At 49.4% G+C, this 21,011-nt stretch overlaps 1 protein-coding gene across 1 annotated transcript in view; it reads left to right on the top strand.

Annotated features, from left to right (window-relative positions):
* PFKFB3 (6-phosphofructo-2-kinase/fructose-2,6-biphosphatase 3) overlaps positions 1–21,011 on the top strand; it is a 320,980-nt gene that overhangs the window by 27,394 nt on the left and 272,575 nt on the right. The window lies entirely within an intron of this gene.

Genomic DNA, 21,011 nt, shown 5'->3' with positions numbered 1-21,011 from the left:
GTGCCAAGATTGTTGTAGGTCTTTGCTTTGCATTGATGCCCTCACACAGACGGGAGCAGGTCCTATGACCCTCATTTGATATTACCGCCGGCTGGGGCCTGGAGAGAAACTGAGGGGCCCAGGTAGCTGCTAGAGCTGGAACCTGACCCACGGAGTCTGGCTCCATGGCCCTTGCTCAGGAAAGGCTTTTGTTCCTATATGTATAGATGCACCGAATTCACCGTGGAGAAAGGAAAAACACACACAAAGCAAACCAAAAAAAGCTTAACACGGAAACTTATGCATTTTATGGTTATTCATAAAAGAAGATACCCAAATGGCCGATAAGGAATGAAAAACCACTCCCCCGCCTTAATCATCTAGGAAATACAAATGAAAGCTATAGTGAGATACTCTCTCCTCTTTTATACTAGTCCGTACCAGGGTAGAGAAAAAGGAGCTCTCATGTGGTGGGAAAATTGGGGTGATCACTTTGGAAAACCATTCGGCCGTAGTCACTGAATGGAGGCACGTACGATGACCCAGCAAGTCCGCTTGCTGGCACAGACCCTACAGAAATGCCTCTATGTGTGCACTGAGACATGTGCCAGAAGGTTCGCAGCAGCATCCCCTGTGATAGCCCCAAAGCGGAAACAGTTCAGTGTGCCATCACCGTGGACACATACATTGTAGTACATTTGTGCGGGGGAGTCTGTAGAAGCTTGGTAGCCGAGGAGCCTTAGCGGTGACAGGCAACATCAGAGAGCTTATGGGCAGAGTGTCGAATGGATAAAGCCAGACACGACAGAATATATACCGTGCTATTCCACGATACAAAGTCCGAACCATACAAACTAACCCGGGTTGCTCTAAGTCAAGATACTGGTTACCTGGGGTGGGGGTGGACTGGCAGGGGCTTGGGGGCTTCCGAGGCTCCGGTAAACGACCTAGCTCTCGAGCTGAGCGGTGCTCGTTCAGGTGTGTTTGTTCTGAGCATTCACAGAACTGTGCGTGTTTATAGGTCTGTCACACTTCAATAATACGTTCATTTGAAACATGACTTGGGTGACAGGAAGCCTGGGCCCTAGTCCTCGCTCCTACTAACATGTGAGGGCCTCAAGCAAATAACCTCTGTCTGGATCCGCTTTCTGCAAAATTGATGGTTTGGACTGGTCCATGGTTTGCGAATCTGTCATAGCTCAGAACCATCTCTGCAAACAAAGTCTTGCCTGAAATCTAAATATGAAATAGGTCGCATGGGTTGGGATGAGATTGGGAATGACAGCAGCCGAGAAGCTGTGGCTGCTGTCTGGCTGTGGCTCCAGCATGTGGGCAGGAGCCCCCCGACTGCATGCTCTGGGGGCGCTGCTGGGCTGCCTTTCCTGCACTGGGAGGCAACGCTGGGCTTCTAGCACTCAGCCTACGTTGTTCCGTGAGGGCCTCCTATGGGACAAATTGCCTCCCTCTGCTGTAAACTCTAACAGGGTTGACTGACTCATTGGTTTTCCTAGTGGGTGGAGAAATTCAGAAGGTACCTGATGACTGAACAATGCAGCCATTCACATTTTGGTATGAATTCCTCTTATCAGATTTCCCCCCCTACACATCATAGAGTTCAATAAAATGGAGTTAGTGGAAGTTTTTGATGCAGGGATGGGATGGGGATGGTGAGAGGGAGAGGGGGTAAGATGAGAGTGGTGTGTGGATCATGGACAAGAGGAGGGGAGTGGGAAAGAAAGCTAGTGGGATGGGAGGGCAGGGCACAAGTGGGGCAGCTTTGAATCCTAATGCCACTTTCTCGGAGAAGCAGGGCTTTCTAAATCACTGTTCTAGCCCCTTCCCCAGGATCTCCATAGGCCGGCTCTCTACACCCAGCTTGCTCTAGAGTGCAGGTGGACTGGCCGAGAGCAGCAAGCTCCCATCTGGCGGGCTGGAAATGCTAGTGCCGCAGGTCCCCTGCTCGGCACCCCCAGGCCTTGGTCCTCTGCTTGCCACAACAGGCTGGGACTAGGGAGCCTTGATTGTGGCGCCAGTGAGGAGGGAGGTGAGACCCCCTGTGCTCTCACTGTCTCAGCTGGACCGGGCCCAAATGTGGGTGAAGTTTGTCATGCAGTCTGGGTCCGTGGCCAGGGCCAGGAGGGCAAAGGGCCGAGTGTCTGCCAGGCGGCGTACTGCATTTACCAATGCCCCGGGGGCCCTGCTTGCTCCGCAGCGGGGTCAGCCAGAATGGCTGTCTGTCCCCATGAACCCATCCTGTGAACCTCAGGCTTAGGAAGCGGCCACCGCGGAGCCCTGCGGGATATCAAGCAGCAGAGCCCCGAGCGCATGCGTGCACGTGCACACGCGCATGCGCACGCGCCCAGACCAGAGCCGCTGACCTGGCCCCCACATGCCACACCTGCCGACCTCATCGGGGACTTCCAACCTGTCTCCCTGTGCGCTCCGTGAAGCCCTGGGTGCCGTAAGTGACCTCCCAGGGTACTTTTTAATCCTGTGATAGCGAGCAGGAAGTCATTTTCTCTGGAAACTACCTAGTAGTTGAGTATCCTCAGGGTTTATCCAGCTTCTTTGAGAAAGCCAAGCCAGTTCTTCATTCTCATAAGCAAAACAAACAGAAGAAGGGTTTTCAAGGCTGCTGAATGACTGGTCGTAAGCCACATAGGAAAAAAAGTTGCAGACGCAGCAGGAACACCAACTCCAAAGGGTTCACTTGTTCTAGACTCTTGGGTGTTTTTTTTTTTTTTTTGGCTCAGAAATCTCTCCAAAATACCTCCAACTCCACTATGATTTTGTTTGCTGATTGCTTCCCATGAATCTTTCCCTTGTTTCCTCTACAAGGTATAACATATTTGCAGTCAGGTGCCATATATGGCTCCCTCTTCCTACAGCGCCAGCCTGAGACTGGGCGCAAGCTGGCACCGAGGCTAGGTGTGGTGAAAACTGGAGTCTTTATTCAGCTAGCCACTGGACTCTCGAGAAGCTTCTAAGAAATCGCACAGCCTGAACCCCACCCAGCAGTTCTGATCTAATTGGCCTAGCATGGGCTTTGCAGCAGGGTAACTTTAACGAGTTCTCTGGTTTGTTCTTACACATCACAGATGTTGGAAACCAGCGACTGATAGTGTGGTTCAGACTCATCAGTGTGGTGTGTTCACTCTCTGCTGCAAACCTCCCCCCCCCCCCCATTATCCAGCGTATCAGCCTGGCATCTCAATTTATTGAAACCCAAGACATAAAAAACCTGATTTAAATAGCCAGGAGGCCAAGTTCTGGCTTTACACGTGGACTCCAGTGGAAGAAATACTTAGGTGACCAGACTGGGCCCCAGAGGGCTTCCTGGTGAAGGTGTGTCACATCTCCTATCTGCCCACAAGGCCTTCCAGCTCCTTCTGTACAGCCTTCTTTGACCCCCTCATTGCTTTGGGAGGATTATAGAAACAGCGTCTGGTTTACTGCGTAATTCACTTAAAAGCCATCCCGGGATGGGCTGTTTCTGCAGGTAGCTAAGCTCTTCCACTTCACATGGGTGCCGTAGCTTCCAGAGCCGACGTGTCCTGCCCTGGGCTCCATCTCCGGGGAGCCTCTGGCCCCTCTTTAGTGCGTGATACAGGCGTGATACCTAATTTCGAACCATGAATAACCGATTATCATCTCCTGCTTGTGACACTCGTCATTTTAAGCGGAGCCATCCAAATTGTACAATGTCTTGAGGGTCCCAGAGGTCACGACATGATACGGGACCAAGCAGGTCAGTTTTCTGTTTCAAATAGAAAGGGCTGAGCTGATCCTAGTGTTCCTCTAATGACGGCATGCGGCATCTCAGATGTGACACACAGGGATCTCTCAGGGATGGGACCTTGTAGAAGAAAGCTCCTTTCAGTACTATATGTCAACCCAGTTAACACGTGACAGCCGTGTCAAAATTACCTGTGGCTAGGCACAGCCTTGCTCTGTCCCTGGCTGACCCTGGCTGCTCCTGGCCAACCCTGGCTGACCCAGGAATTTCTCCTTTTAATGCCTTTACCCCAGTTTCCAATGTGGGGCTCCTGAGTTCTCTCACACCACTGTCCCCTCACCAAAAAAAAAAAAAAAAAGGGATCAGAAGAAGATACCCTCATTTATACTTGTTAACTGCTATTTGGTTAGTTGAGGGGGTGTGCTCCCCCCTCCTCTGGAATGACATTGGGATTCTCAGTGGCCCCTCCTGCCTGAGGTTTCCTGGCAGACGGTCCTCTTTCCTTGCCCCTTCTCACCAGATTATATATACATTCCTAAAAAAAGTTTGCATTTCTGGAGGGCAGTAGAGCACAGAGCTCATCTGCATTGGAATCCCTGTTATGTGACCTGGTTTAGGAGTTTTACCTCTCAGTCTGCATTTCCTCCTCCGAAAAACACTGACACTTAACTTACCAACGAGTTGTTGGGAAAATATTTGCAAAATCTGAACACAGGGTCTGGCCCAGAATCAGTGCTCAGTAGATGGTAGCTGTTTTAATAATGATTGCTATTAGGATTATAAAGTAGTTACTATAATATTACCATATTATAGTTACTATAAAATGCACACACACAAAACAAGAATGAAAATTGCCTCTAATTCAACCACCTGGATGTATCATTTTTGATGTGTAGAAACACCTGATAAATTTTAGAAAATTGAGATTCCACTAGCATTACTTTTATGTGTAATTTCCTTGTCACCAGGTTTTGCTCTTAGCAGTACCCCTTACATATGCCGCATTAGAGTTTTCAAAGAATTCGGTCACGTCGACAACACCACCATCTCTGTCCTGTGCCCTCCGTGTGCCGGCTTTTATTTCCTAGTTTCTTATTCCCTGCTGATGAGTTTCTGATGACTCCTCTTAGCAGTGTGTCATCGGATAGGGTCCTTCTCCTCTACGGTGGTGCCTCCAACCTGACGTACACACACCGGAGGACACCCTTGTAGACAGTGCTCTGCCTCTCCATCCGCTGAGAGTTCTTCCTCACTGAGGTGAGGGTGGCTTTCCCCGCACGTCTCTGCCAGTCCAGCCTCATGCTGCCTTCTTTGGGGTGTCTTTCCAACTCTTGGGACAGTGATCTGGGACATCCCTGAGCCAGGAAGACACTGAGTGACTCCGCCCGGTTTCCTAAAGACCAGAGCGAAGGGAGAACCCCCTTCAGAAGGCAGACTGTGATCCCTGCAGAAGAGACCAGCACCTTGAAGCAGACATAAGCCAGGAGAGACCATTCCCAAGCCCTCCCCCCACCGCCGTGGCCAGTGCCCACTGCCCCCCTCGTGCAGGGCTTTGGTGGTGGGTGCCTCTCATGCTGTTCCTTCAGTTTCCTCCTTCTGCTGAAGGCCTGGAGAAAAGTTAAAAGTCCAGCATCATGGGAGGGGGTGTGCTCTAGGCCATTTAGCAATCATAGGATCTAACTGGAATGGGGGGCAAATTATTTTCTGAGAGCAAGTTTACTAGGGGTGGAGAGAACAGACATAAGAACTGTCCATTGATGGGGTGAGGAGGACATTGGAGGAAGACCAGGGCCTCCAAGTTGTCCCTTCTGATCTCATTTGTCTACCCTCTGCTGTGGCTGGACCAGTACTCAGTCTGAAGGCCCAGCCGAGTGACTCTCTGAGGGGTCAGACCTCATCTGTTCACGGTGATGTCATTTTGTTGACTCTCCTGCAAGAGCAGGGGCCCTCGCCGAATTTTCTGGGGTGGCTTCAGTGAGGCTACTGGTGGCTTACCTTGCTTTCAGGGAGGCAAAGTGGCCAAAATCAAAAGTTTTTGGTGTTGTTTTTCATGGTATATAATAGAGAAATGATTTTAAGTAGAATTACTCTCGATTACATTATTAACATTTTAATATGAAGTTTGTATTAGTAAAATTTTGATCATATTCATGATATATTAACCAGTTAGGAATGCTTTTGGCTGTAACTAACAGAATACTTGACCAACAGTAGCTTAAACCAGAGGGATGTCATTTATTGTTTAACTAAAGAACTGGTCCTACTTTCTTATGCCATGCACAAAGATAAACTCAAAATGGATTAAAGACCTAAATGTGAGACAGGAATCCATCAAAATCCTAGAGGAGAACACGGGCAGCAACCTCTGTGACCTCGGCCACAGCAACTTCTTCCTAGATACGTCTCTTGAGGCAAGGGAAACAAAAGCAAAAATAAACTATTGGGACTTCATCAAGATAAAAAGCTTCTGCACAGCAAGGGAAATAGTCAACAAAATTAAAAGTCAACCTGTGGAATGGGAGATGATATTTGCAAATGTCTTATCAGATTAAGGGCTAGTATCCAAAATCTATAAAGACCTTATCAAACTCAACACCCAAAATACAAAAAATCCAGTCAAGAAATGGGCAGAAGACATGAACAGACATTTCTCCAAAGAAGACATACAAATGGCCAACAGACACATGAAAAAATGCTCCATATCAGTGGCATCAGGGAAATACAATTCAAAACCACAATGAGATACCACCTCACACCAGCTAGAATGGCAAAAATTAACAAATCAGGAAATAACAAATGTTGGCAAGGATGTGGAGAAAGGGGAAGCCTCTTACACTGTTGGTGGGAATGCAAGCTGGTGTAGCCAGTCTGGAAAACAGTATGGAGCTTCCTCAAAAAGTTGAAAATAGAGCTACCCTACAACCTAGCAATTGCACCCTGGGTATTTACCCCAAAGATACAGATGTAGTGATCTGAAAGGGGCACCTACACCCCATTGTTTATAGCAGCAATGCCCACAATAGCCAAACTGTGGGCAGAGCTGAGATGTCCATGGACAGATGAATGGATAAAGATGTGACACACACACACACACACACACACACACACACACACACACACACACTCAACATTAGCCATCAAAAAATGAAATCTTGCCATTTGCAATGACGTGGATGGAACTAGTGGGTATAATGCTAAGTGAAAGAAGTCAGTCAGAGAAAGACAAATACCATACGATTCCACTCATATGTGGAATTTAAGAAACAAGGCAGAGGGTCATAGGGGAAGGGAAGGAAAAATAGGAGGAAAACAGGGAGACAAGCCATAAGAGGTTCTTAATCCTAGGAAACGAACTGAGGGTTGCTGGAGGGGAGGGGGGTGGGGGATGGGGTAACGGGGTGATGGGCATGAAGGAGGGCAGGTGATGTGATGAGCACTGGGTGTTGTATACAACTGACGAATCACTGCACTCTACCTCTGAGACTGATAATACAGTATATGTCAATTAAATTGAATTTAAATAAATTAAAAAATACATTCTGGTTCAATTGGTTATCCAAATAAAAAAAAGAAAATAAAATTATATCACTACTTATATCACACACAATGTAAATTCCAGTTGGATAAGCCTTGTGGGCTCCGTGCTGGGTGTGGAGCCTACTTAAAAAAAAATTTTTTTTTTTGTCTTGATTTAGCTCTATTTTTAGAATTCTTTCCATTGGGAGAAGGAAGAAGTGTCAGGGGAGCAGAGAAGGGCCAGGATGCCAGTTCGGATGTGGCAATCCCAGCATTGCACGCCCACAGCACGCAAGCAGGGCTTGCAACATAGCGTCCGTCCCCAACTTTCTCCACCGTGGGCACCCCGTCGCGGGCCCCCGTGGTGCACTTGGCATACTCAGCAGCAGGTGGTCTGCCGGCCAGTTTCTGTTCTCACCAGAGTCTGGGGGCAGTAACCTCAGCTGTCTTCACTTGGGCTCTTCCCCTCATTTTGAGTCTGTACCGGGGGATGTCGTCAGGGTGCGGAGGAAGCCCAGGGATGGAGGCCAGATCATGGTCAGGGCCGGAGGAAGTGCATTCAGCCCGCGGAATCATCCACCGTGGGGTGGGCTGGCACAGTTCAGAACTTCTAATCTTCGTATGTTTGTGGAGCACTTCACAGCCCTTCCGAGAGCGTTTTCATCCATTTCTGATCTGATCTCATGAGCACGGTCCCTGCAGCAGTTATGGTGGCTGGTTCCAGTCCACGGTGGGAGCCCCCGGGGTCATTGTAATAGAACCACTCTTCATCACACACTGAACATCTCCCATGTGCCCAGCGCTTTTGTAGGCTCTGGTGTCACAAGGATGAACAGCTGTCCCCGTTTCGAGCTGCTTACAGTCTGGTAATTATTATCAAGTTCCTATTTCTATTTCATCGAGAACAATTAGACTCATCGGAGAGTGGAAGAGATGCTGAGAGACCATCTAGACAGCTCATCGGCCGATGAGGGGACTGAGGTCCAGAAGCGCCTGGTGTAGCTGGTCACCAGCAGGGTCCAGGCTCCTCCCTCTCAGCCTGGGGCCCTTCCTCCCCCTCCCCCACTCCCACTGGCTCAGCTTTGCAGAGCAGACAAATCTGGTTCTCAGTAGTTTGAGAATCGAAACGAGATCATCCATAGGTTCCCGAGACTTGCTTTTTGTCATAGTAATTTTGAGTGCCTGGCTCCTTTCGGTATTTACCATAGGTCTAATGACATCATTCCATTAACTTCTCCCTGGAACCTGATGCTTTTAACATCACGAGACACAGTCATGCTTTTAGTCGGCTTTGCTGTGGGTGCTGGGTGAGGACCGTGTTTACCCTGTTTTCAAGCCCAGGAGTGAGCTTCTTAGCCTGAAGGTCATATGTTCTCATGGGAACATGACAGCTGCTCACATGTTGGAGGGCAAGCCCCTCTTGCTGGGATGGGGCACAGGCTTGCTGTGTCCCCAGCAGCAGAATGAGAACCCACGGGGAAGAGTTACAGGAAGAGGTGTTTGGCTCAGTGTAAGAAGTCTGGCCAGCAGCGCTGTCTAAAGAGGGATCAAGCAGCCTGAAGCCATGAGTTTGAGCTGAGGCCCTCCAGGAGGACTGTCAGAGAGGGGTTTCTAGATTCAGGGGGAAAATGGCCTGAGGGACATCCAAAGTTTGGATGGAGCAAGGGGAGCTGCTTCACTGCTGGGAACACCTCCCAGGGCTGCTCCTCATTTAAAGGCTGTTCTAGCAACAGAAGATGCCCAGGTGAGGGTGAGTGGAGCAGTTTGGAGCTTGAAACTCCTTTGCTAGCCCTGGCTTAGCCATTCAGCCACGTCTAACCTGCAGGTCTGAAACATACCATTTAGCCGGGCAGCTAAAAACTGGGGCTCTGCTGTGAAGAAACATGGGACACATGATGGTTAATTTTATGTGTCAACCCAACTGGACCAAGGGATGCTCAGATCGCTGGTAAGACATTATTTGTGGGCGTGGCCATGATGTTTCTGGAAGGGATTACATTTGGTTTGAGGGATGGAGTAAAGCAGATGACTGTCCACACTGTGGTGGGGCATCGTCCTATCTGCTGAGGTCCTGCATGGAACAAGAAGGTGGGGGAGGAGTGAATGTGCTCCATCCACCTAAGTGAAGACATTCCATCTCCTCCTGTCTTTGGACGTCGGTGCTCCTGGTTCTTAGGCTTTCAGACTCAGACTGAATTATACTGGTTTTCCTGGCTCTCCAACTTGCAGGGGGCGTATCATGGGACTTCTTGGCCTCCAGAACCACATGAGCCAATTACTATAACATCTCTTCTCATACATACATACTTTCAACCTTAAAAAGAAAAATAACCAGGGGCGCCCAGGTGGCTCAGTCAGTTAAGTGACCATCTCTTGGTTTCGGCTCAGGTCGTGATCTCAGGATTGTGAGACTGAGCCCCATGATGGGCTCTGTGCTCAGTGTGGAGTTGGCCTGAGATTCTGTCTCCCCCTGCCCCTCCCCCTGCTTATGTGCTCGCTCTCTTTCTCTCTCTCTCTCTCAAATAAATAAATAAAATCTTTTTTAAAAAAACCAGTTTACCAGCGAAATGAGTTTATTTGGGAATAGCAGAGCAGTTGCAATTTGGGACATGCACACAGTGGTAAATCACAGGCAAACCTGGAGAACGGGAGGGGAGCATTCTTTTATGGAGAAGAGAGGGGAGTTGGAAGGGGTGGTTTTGACCAAAGCCGAATCGGTGGGAGGAAACGGGGAGTTTGAAGTGTAGTGGCTTCTCATTGGCTGGGCTGTTGCGGGACAAGGAGAAAAACCTTCCTTAGTCCCCTGGGGATCTTAAAGTCCACCTCTTCGCCGGGAATATAGAGTTGGCCCAGGTGGTGTGTGCTCACGAGCTCCCCCTTCTGGGCTTTCTGACTCCACTTGAAACGTTTCCGTTCCTTAATTTCCATCCACCCTCCATCGCTCCCTCCTCTCTCCCTCTCTCTCTCTCTTTCCTTCATTCCAGAGCCCTAACTAATACAGGAAGTAACGAAACCTCCCGAATATGTGGTTGATTTCACCGCATGGGAAGGAATGGACAAGGAGGAGGAACCGGGAGACCCTCCGTTTTCCTCCGCCGGTGCCAGCACCTGGTTTAGGGTTCAGAGAGAGGCAGGGTCTGTAGAAAGCTGAAGGCTGCGTTTGCACAGAGCTCTTGGCCACCAGATGTTGAGTGTACCTTGGGCCAGGTCTTCTGCTCTGCACTATGCATAACCCTCGGTTATAGGTGGGCATCGTCCCTGCTTTTTAGTGGTGCAAAGCCTGTGTAGCAGTGCGTGGTAAGCCCGCTCGGCCTGAAGTGATCTGTTCGAAGTCCCCAGACTCCGTCCCTCTGCCGGCCCCGCTCCCCTCCGGCGGGGAGCTCTGGGCCAACCATGGCTTCTCCAACGATCTCAAGTCTCTTGGATTTGCTTTTCCCTACTCTTCCCATCATCCTCTTCTCCTTGGTCTAGTTAACTACCCTGTTGTAACTTTAACAGGCTTCATAGCTTCATTTTTCAGATAGATTTCTGTCTCTTATCTACTGTCATTGTTTTTCCCCCCTTTTTATTGAGTTAAAAATCACCTCAAACTATTTTATTTTTTTAATTTATTTTAATTTTATTTAAATTCAATTAATTAACATATACTGTAGTATTAGTTTCAGAGGTAGAGGTCAGTGATTCATCAGTTGCATGTAACACCCAGTGCTCATCACATCCGGTGCCCTCCTTAATACCCATCACCCAGTTACCCCATCCCCACCCCCCTCCCCTCCAGCAACCCTCAGTTTTTTTCCTATGATTTAAGAGTCTCTAAGGGTTTGTCTCTCTCTCTGGTTTCATCTTGTAAAACCAACCATGTTAAAGTGCACAATTGAATAGCATTTACACATTCACAGTGTTGAGCAACCATCCCCTGTCTGCCTCCAAAATATTGTCATCACTCCAAAAGGAAGCCCCATCCCCACGAAGCAGGCACTCCCCCTTCACCCCTGCCCCCAGGGGTGACAATTCTGCCTTCTGTCTGTACGGATTTACCAGTCCTAGAGGTTTTATGCTGGCGGACTCATACAGTACGTGACTTCTTGTGTCTGGTTCCATTCACTCAGCGTAATCGTATTAGTCTGCTCTGGCCGCCGTAACAAGCTATCATGGCGGGGCTTAAACAACAGAAACGTATTTTCTCACAGTTCTGGACGCTGGAGGTCCAAGATGAGGTTTGGTTTTTCCTAAGGCCTCTCTCCTTGGCTTGTAGATGACTGCTGCCTGGCCGTGTCCCCAGATGGTCTTTCTTCTGTGTGGACACAAACCTGGAGTCTCTCTGTGTGTCCAAATTTCCTCTTGCAGAGAAATTCGTCCAGTTGGAGTGGGGCCCACCCTAACCTCATTTAACTTAATGATTTCTTTAAAGACACTATGTCCAAATAGAGTGACATTCTGAGGTGCTAGGGGTTGGGGTTCAACGTAGCGGTTTTGGGAGAACACAGCTCCAGTCCATCACAGTGATGTTTCAGGATGCATCCCTGTTTCAGGTTGCTTCAGTATTTCCTCCTTTTTCATGGCTGAAGAGTATTCCATTGTGTGGTTGGACCACGTTTTGTTTATCCATCCGTCTGTGGATGGACACTTGGACTTTTGACTGTTGTGAATAATGCTGCTATGCCCACCGTCTCTTTACTCAAAGAGCCTCCTGGCACTGGGGGATGGATGGGAGAAGAGGGCCAGGTGGCATGTGTCATATTGTCCCCACCACTGGTGGTAAGTGGCTGGGTGCACATTCAGCGTCCAGCCTTCCATAGCAGGGTGGTGCAGGCGCCACCCCCCCCCCCCCAGGCTGGCACACAGGTCTCTGGTGACAAGCTGTGTTGTTGGGAGCCTGCCATGGGACGGTGGAGGGCTGTCGGGCTGTTTGCATCTTTCACAGGCTCAATCACTGTCCAGCTGGTTACGCACTGTTCTGGCATCTCTGATCCTCGATGATGGATGACTGATGGCTGAGTAATAGTTTTCTTACTGATGAAGAAACAGCCTGAACTATCAAGAACGATATTGCCAGGGGTTGTCCAACTTACCCTCCTCGAACAGACCTTTGTACAGTTCATCCAGTGAAGCACTCTGAAAATCTTTCACCTTCTGCAAGTCACATAGTCTTTTTCTTAGCAAGTGAGTTTTCTCCTGTTTCCTTTTCACCTGTGACTGGGGAGAAAGTGTCATGAGGGTCATAGAAGACCCTTAGACAGGAGACATCTGGGGTCAGCCACGGTTTCTCTCTACCCAGACATGTTACATCAGTTGGTCTGGGTCTTACCACACTCCTGGATGTTTTCTTCAATCTCTCTTTGTTTTATATCTGCGTCTATAAAATATTGTCATTGGGAAACTACTCTGGCAGGAAACAGAGCCACGAGTGTTTCTGGGCATCCCTCCATGCTGACAATGAAAAGAAGCAAGATGGAGGTGGCAGAGAGAAACCTGGCTGGCCCCTCAGCCGTGCCCTCTCGGGTGGCTGGCTCCGTGTGGGTCTGGTCCTCAGGTTTTTCTCTTTAGAGTTGGATGTTAGCAGTGTAAACAGAGAGAGTCAGGCTTTGGAAGACTGAGTCACAAACCATACTGGTAAGAGGATGGCATGTAAATATAGATTGCCCACTTGAGACATTTCCAACTGTGGGGTGGAACAGACCATTGAGGGCAGCTCCCCCGTGAGTTCTCTGTGAGAGAAGACAAATGGTAATTCTGCAAGAGGAGGTAAGTGGTAGTTCTTTCCGTGAGAGAAGGTGAGTGGTAATTAGAAGGCTGCTGTACATGGTGGAACAGAGACAGGAAAAAGTGGGTTCCTGTATTGGCTATTCTTAAAGAGCTAAGGCAGCCTGACATGTCTCAATGAATTATCCATTAATTTATTCTCACTGCAGATGATAACTTTTTTCATGATACGAGGGGCCCTTCCTGCCACATATAGCTCAGTTATGGGTTCCAACATCCAGCTCTTTTTCTGCCCCCCCCCCCCTTGTTTTTAAGTTTCCGTTTCAAGAGGATAAACACTATTTGGGGGAAGCGTGGAAGAGAAATTGAGAGCCAAGTTGTTTGAAACACATCTCCATGCAGGGGCCTGTTTCTTGAGCTCTCATTCACCCCCTCTTCCTTATAAATCCAGACCAGAGATTCTGGACCTCATGATTATTTCAGGGTCCCAGGATCATTGCCTGCGTGTTATAACCCGTTCTTAACACAGCAACCAGAGGCCAGTCTTTAAACAAGGTTTCATTCGGTCAACCCATGAGAGCCTACGGTCGGGGCGCCTGCGTTCCAGGCACTCCGGATGGATACAACAGCGAGCATGAACGTAACCATGAATAGGGCCTCCCCGTTCTAGCAGGTCATCCGTTGTATTGCTCAGTATTCTTATCACCCTCCAGAGGCTTCCTAGCTTTCTCAGAAGAGCAACCAGCCTTCCTGATGGATCTGTAAGGTGCTGCTTGATGGGGAAGCTCCTCCTGCCTCACTCTGCAGCCCTCCCTGTGCTGCCCACCCTGGCTCTACCCCAAATCAGGATCCCACTCCAGAGCCTTGTTCCTGTTTCCTCTCCTTGGATGGCTCTTATCCGGATGTCTGGAAGGGAGATGGAAGATGGCTAACACATGCAATGTAAAAGAATGCAGTGTGTTATAACATGTGGAGGTGACAATATTTTGGATTTATGACGTTAACTAAAATCTATTACTGATGCTAGTTGCACCTGTTTCTTTTTACTACTGGAAAATCTTAAGCTAGGATTGCAGCTCCCACGGGATGGTACTGCCTTAGAGTTCATGGTGATGTCAGGGTATTGACGACCTGGGTGAACAGCCGTTCTGTAAAAATGTATTATTGACAATAGAAATTTGAGATTTATCTAATAATTTGAATAATGTTGGAGATGTAGGAGTATTTCTTCTTTCCTTCTTTCCCTTAACTAGTAACTTAGGACATTCTAAGACCTTTGGGAAATACACTAAAAGCCTCAAGGCCTCCTTTACCTCTTTTTTCCTTTTTAATGCTGATGCAGTTTCCTTTCACAAAACTATTCTTTCTTTTTTTTTATTTAAATTCAGTTAATTGACATATCGTGTATTGTTAGTTTCAGAGGTGGAGTTCAGGGATTCATCAGTTGCACAGAACACCCAGTGCTCATTCCATCCCGTGCCCTCCTTCATGCCCATCCCCCAGTTACCCCATCCCCCAACCCACCTAACTTCCAGGAACCCCGTTTGTTTCCTAGATTTAAGAGTCTCCTGTGGTTTGTCTCCCTCTGTTTTCCTCTTATTTTACTTTTCCCCTCCCTTCCCCTATGATCCTCTGTTTTGTTTCTTGAATTCCACATATAAGTGAAATCATATGATAATTGTCTTTCTCTGGATGACTTATTTCACTTAGCATGATACCCTCTAATTCCACCCCTGTCGTGACAAGTGGCCAGATTTCCTTTTTTGATGGTTGCACAATAGTCCATTGTGTTCTCTATATGCCATATCTTCTTTTTCCATCATGTGTCGATGGGCATCTCAGCTCTTTCCATATTTTGGCTACCGTGGGCATGGCGGCTATAAACACTGCGGTCTTTACTCTCCTGGGGTAGCGACCATGCACCTTTCCTATGTCGGTCGTAAGGTGGAGGCTCTGCAGGTGTGCCTGGGGAATACAAAGGCGTGTGAATCTCTGCGGGGCTGGCTTTGTTTTCAGATGTTAAGCGGTACCTTCCATTGTAGGGTCATGTGAAAAGTTTTTCGGTATGACTCCTCACAGTAGTTTCTGAACATGATTCTTCATCTTATTTCCATACTGTAGGCAAATTCTAAGTCATTTTGAGACCGTCGTCAAAACCACTGGGACTCAAGATTTTGTCGTTGGCGTTGTTTTTGGGAAGGAACTTGCCTACCTCGCTTGATTGAAATGGGAGAGAATGAGAGACTACCAGGCTCGTGGAAGATCGTGTTTTTTATTCCTTGGCTTATGAGCTATGCGATCACAGGCAAGGAATTGAATATGTCTGAGCCTCAGTTTCGTTCACTGTAAGGAACAAAGGGAGGAGTCAGTGAGTGAGTGTGTGTGTGCGCGCACACTGGGGGGACACTGTGAGATTCCAAAGTGAATCCGTAATTCTGGCAAGGACCACATCTTACTCGGCCTTACCCTCCTGGTGCGGTGGCTCTCGGTGACTACTTGCTGGATGTAGGAGGGAACGAGAGGTGTTGACTTTGTTCCCATGTGTCCTCTCGGACTCAGAGGAAAACTGAAGAACCATGAGATGAATATGAAATCGCCAACGGATCTGCCCCCATTCTGTGCAAACGTTTCTTACTGTCCCCAGCGGACCTCCCCACAGCCTGCATTTACCTACCACCTCTCTCTTCGTTCCCTGTTTTTATTCTCAGACATGGGCATTTCCCCCTCCGGTCTTAAGTTACAAGCTCTTGGGCGTGGGAGCTTTTTGTTTGTAATACTCAGCATGAGGCTGGGCACACAACACCATGATGACAGCTGTTTGCCCACCCTCTTCTCTTTCCTGGCGGGACCCAGGATCCTTGAGATCTCAGCACAGTTTGCTCCTCGCGGCTGCTGACGCACAGTCGCAGCTGTGAGTACCTAACAAACACTAGACACCAGAAAATGGGCAGTGAGCTTCTCAAGTAGTCCCCCATCCTCATGCTCCTTTCCCCTCAGGGAAAGACAGGATCAGCGAGGACCTCCTGGAGCCCTCAGCTGAACTCTGCATGACTGTCTTCCCTTATTGTGTTTTAGGCATGCACATGGGGGACAAACTACAGACCCACTGGTATTCTCCCAAAGATCTATGCAAAGCCCAGAAATAGAATCATTTCCCCCTAAATTAAAACACAGCTTGAGCTTTGATTCCGTTTTTCCACAGGTACAGGATTCATGCAAACTCTGTTTGTGTATGTGTGTCATTTGCAAGAAGCAAAGAAGTTGGGAACATATGCAAATCACCACAGCGTTCTTGACTACCTCTCTGCTGGTCCCCTTCTCCCTCAGTCCCTGTATCCACACAATCTGTGTCTTCTTTGTTTTTTGCAGAATTTGAGAAAACTGAACTCTCACTGATTTTAAATATTTTAACTTAAAACTTATTATTTTGAAACACAAGAAGTTACAAAATAGTTCATAGAGTCCCGTGGACCCTTCACCCAGCCTCCTCTGTTGGTGACACCTTACTGTCAAATATCAAAACCAGGAAATTAACATTGGTATGATCGTATGAACTAGACTGTAGGACATCTGGTTTTTAAAAAGCACAGATATTTTGAAGCGACAAAATAATTCTTCTAAAACACAAATAATTCGCGTCTTGGTATTGAGTGGGGAGGTCGACAAGGAGTGTAAGGTACTCTGAGAGCAGTAGCCAGGCTTGCTGCTGGGTAAGAAACACCAACAGGCAGTTTTAAGAGCCTGGTCCCAAGCTCAGGGGCATGCCCTAAGGAAAGGAAAGGTCTGGAGAAAGTGGAGAAACATAGCCCGCGCGGAGGGAGGTGGAAACTTGCTGTAGGATTCAGTGGGACTTGGGCTGTGCACTTTGTGTCTGTTAAACCAGAGCCCGATTGTGGCCACGGAGGAATGTTGTCCCAGCCTCACAATGGGACACGTCAGTAAGTCCACTTGATTGGAGACAAGCGTATGACACTGGCAGAAACAGAGCGAGCGTTTTTTTAAATAGACTTTAGTTTTTGGAGTAGTCTTAGGTTTGCAGCGAAGCTGAGAGGAGCGTGTCGCGCTGCCCCACACGTGCACAGCCTCCCGCACCGTCACCATCCCTCACCAGAGGGTTTTGACCAAGGGTGAGCCTGTGCTGACACGTCATCATCTCCTAGTTTACCTCGGGGCTCACTCCTGGCATTGTGCATTCTAGGAGTTTGGAGAAATGCGTAATGACGTGTATCCACCATTACAGTAGCCGACAGAGTAGTGTCACTGCCCTGCATGACCCCGTGTTTCTCCTGTTAACTCTTTCTTCCCCCCAACCGTCGCAAACCATCGATCATTTTACTGTCTCCGTAGCTGCGCCTTTTCCAGCCTGTCGTGGAATCCTACAGTGCGGCGCCTTTTCAGACTGGCCTCTGTCCCTTCATGATACGCACAGAGGTCTCCATGTCTTTTCATGGCTCGATGGCTCATTTCTTTTTAGTGCTGAATGATGTCCCGTTGTCTGGGTGGACTGCCGTTTATTCATCCATTCACCTCCCGGAGCACATCTTCGCTGCTTCCACTTTTTGGTGATTATGAACGGAGCTGCTGTAAACCTCCCTGTGCAGGTTTTGAGTTGGGTTTTCAACCCAGCGAGGTGGCATCGTGCGGGCATCCGTGTGTGTGTGTGTTGCCACTCATATACGAGGGACAAACATTAAAAAAAAAAAATCACCCTTTCTCTTGTGTTTGGATGGATGGTGAGGTAAGGGTTTATCTCAGTCTTTTATTTGGTGTCTCACTTCACTGTCTCAGACATGGGATTGTTAAAGGAGCAAATGACGACACTTTGTGTCTAATTAACCACTTCTGATGCCTCCCAGCCTGCCGTGGCTTGTTCTCTCCTTCTCTCGCTGGGGAGGAGGTGGGTATGGCATGGTTTAAAGGTTGCAATCTGGCTAGCTGGCACAAGATCTTGGAAGTGGGGTTCGCTTTTTGCTGTTGTTTCTTCTCATAGGGGAGCAGGTGTAAGGGTTAGATGACGTTGGCCAACAGAGGGAAGAGTGTGTCATGGAGAAAACCATTTCCACCATCTTTCTCTGGGTCTCCACCTTGCTGAAGAATTCTCTATAAGCACCTGCACCAGGCAGGATTGTGCAAGAAGGTCTTTCTCTGCTCTTTTGTGTCCAACAGCTCAGCTGCTCTGGGTGAGAAGGTCTGAGGCACAGTGCGGTCTTCCCCTTGACCAGACTCTACTCAGCACCCTGGGGTTAAACTGCCCATCACGAGTCCCTGAGGAACTAGCAGATGCCTGTGTCAAGTCCAGGAAAAGAGTTAATAACTGGCAGTCTTGACCTTTGACCTAGTTCCTTAACCCCTCTCATCTCTAAACTTCCCCTTCCTCAATTAAAACAAAGGGCTGACTCATCTGGAAGGTTCCATCTAGCCTTATTTGTGCCCCGACCATGGAATCTCCCCTACTTGGAGCTGTCCTGACTGTCAAATATTACTGAGATGTTTATACCCTCCGCAGCCTTTTCTGAAGGACTGCATGTCTAATCACCAGAATGATGACAGGAGTTGGTAGAAGATGGAGCCATTAGGAGAACTAGGGAAAGAGTTAGGAGGATGTCTAAATCAGTAAATTCTGAACAGTACATTCTTGGAATTCAGTTGCAGGGGGTTTGTTTATAAACGGTTTTGCAGTGAAGCAATTTTATCCTCATAAGGACGCTACCCTAATGCACTGGAGGGTTGCAAATGCCACACCCATTCTAGCTGTCCCCTTGCTTTATTCTCAAGCGTGAATTCCTCCTTGAACCCCACCTAGTCCCACATTGTTTTCACTTAGACATCAGAAGCTAGGAGGGTTAAGTGAACTTCCGTTTGCCTGTCCCCCTATCAGGTGCAAGAGGTGATGAGGAAGAATTTTGTCTTTGCTCTGTAGCCATGGACACCCAAGCCCAAGGCATTGTTGACACACAGGCAGGGAAAGCAAGGGGTCTAGTGGCCAGAGGAAGTTCAAGTGCCTGGTGCCCTCAGGACTGGACCCTGCCAGACACATTATCTAGGTCAGGACATTAAAGATGTGCCTCTGCGAGCGAGGACCCCACTCTCCCTGAGCTGAAACCCACAGCTGTTTGCAAGCTTAGAGGTTGGAAGAGTGCCACCTTGTCCCTGTGACCTGTCTGTGTGTGCAAAAAATCTGATGGGAAAGTAGCAGGCACACCGATTGTTCCCGGAGAGGCAAGTGTACAAGCATGGAGGGGTGCAGCTACTCTCACGCGCACAGCAGGCCCCCTCCCTGACCCCAGCGAACCCCAGCCAGCCACTTTCCTGAGGGCTCCAGCGCTCGCTTGCGTCTGTTTTTCTCTTTGGATCAGCCCACTCTTGTTTCAAGAGTGGAGTGGGACTCTCCCTGGGGCGTTATAGGGTGTCATCCCTGGCATTTGCTCCCACTGCAGAAAAACAAGTCCAATGCAATGCACTCGGGTTTCTGAACAGCTGCCCGAGCGCCGAAACCAGACAGTCAGCAAAGCTGTCAGAAGGAGAGCAGGGACTCCGGGGAGGGCCGCGGCGGGGGGAGGGGGGCGGTGCCCGGAGCGCAGTCGGGACGCGGGGGGTAGGGGTTCGGTCGGGGGTACCCGCGCTGCGGGCTACGTGGGGGCTCTCGCGGCCCCTGGGCCCTCTGGGGTGCGGAGAAGGGGGGGAGGCCCTGGCTGGGCGGGGGTGTCCAGAGTGGGGGTCGGGGACACCCGCGCGGTGGGCGACGCTCGGCACTCCCGGCCCCTGGGCGGGCTGGGGTGCAGGGAAGGGAGGGAGGCCCGGGAGGGAGGCCCAGGAGGGGCGGGGCGGGAGCAGCTGTGCCTGCCGCCAGGGAGCGGGCGCGGTCCAGCGGAGCCATGCGGGACGTGAGCGACGTGTGGCAGGCTCTGCGCAGACTGTTCTATTGCAGTGCGGATTTCAGGGGGCGCCGCCTTCTTCCTTCAATCACAGCGCAATCTCAGAGTGAGGTATGCACCTCTGCAAGGCCCGGCACCGCTTCTGTGCTGATGCACGGGCGTGCTAAAGTCACATGCATGCAAGACCACTCTGCGGGCGGCAGTCCCCGCCAGAAGCACCCCGGATCTTCACAGGGTGGGCACTGGTCTGACCACACGACTGCCCCACGTCTCTAGCTGATGCAAAAACTCCAAGGACTGTGGAGGCAGGAAACACACATACCCCCCCCCCCCAATGGCGAGGAAGAGATGGGAGCTGTGCCGGATAAATGTCATGAATTTTAGGGGTTTGCCTAATTAAGGTGCCACCTCCCAGTAGTTTTCCCGGGGCTTATAGTCAGGTAATGAATTGCAGGTTGGAATAGGCTCTAGTTTTACTTACTCTTCTACTCAGATTAAGGTATATTGAAAATATTGTAAATAGTGACAGCAAAGACCAAGGTGACTCGGTCCATTTCGGTCCGGCCTCCGGGGCTTTCCTGTCCCCTTCTGGTGCCCCGCCCTTTGGGCCTCTCAGCAGCGAGGCCAGGAGTGGGGGGAAGGGGGAAGACCAGGTTCCAGGTCTCAGGGCCGGGTGTTAGGGGAGCAATGTTCACAAGTCAAGGTTTCTAAGGGCTTTAGAAAAGTGGGCGCGGTGAGGAAGAAGGACCAGGGAAGCCCCCTCCCCACGGGGGGCAGGGGTCGTGGTGGGTGAGACTCACAGGTATTATCAGGGAGCAGCTTTGGTAAGGAGTGACCTAGAGACCTATGCCACACAGGCGCTCTCGTAATCCCCCTTCTGGCTTCTTTCTAAGGTAGCAGAGGTCCCCACCCCCGAGTCCCCCAACCTCTCTTCAACCTGTAGCCCTAAGCCCGGGTCTTCAACTTGACTGTGCCTAACCTGGATCGCGTGTTAAGAATATAGATTGTTAGGGTCTTACTCCCAGAGAAGCCGAATCAGTAGGATGCATTTTAACCAGCCTCCAAGGTGATTAAGCTGCGGGGGTCCACGCACCACACTGGACGGCTCCGCTTCTTTCTTCCCAGCACCGCTGAGGTGATTATTCTGGGAAGCTGTGCCAGTCATCTTTAGGGGACGTAGGAGGAAGTTCAGAGAGTGAGAC

The sequence above is a fragment of the Ursus americanus genome, chromosome 31 (assembly GCF_024610735.1).
Source record: "Ursus americanus isolate L20-20 chromosome 31, mUrsAme1.1.p, whole genome shotgun sequence".
Taxonomy (NCBI): Eukaryota; Metazoa; Chordata; class Mammalia; order Carnivora; family Ursidae; genus Ursus; species Ursus americanus.
This window is presented reverse-complemented; position numbering and strand designations above follow the sequence as displayed.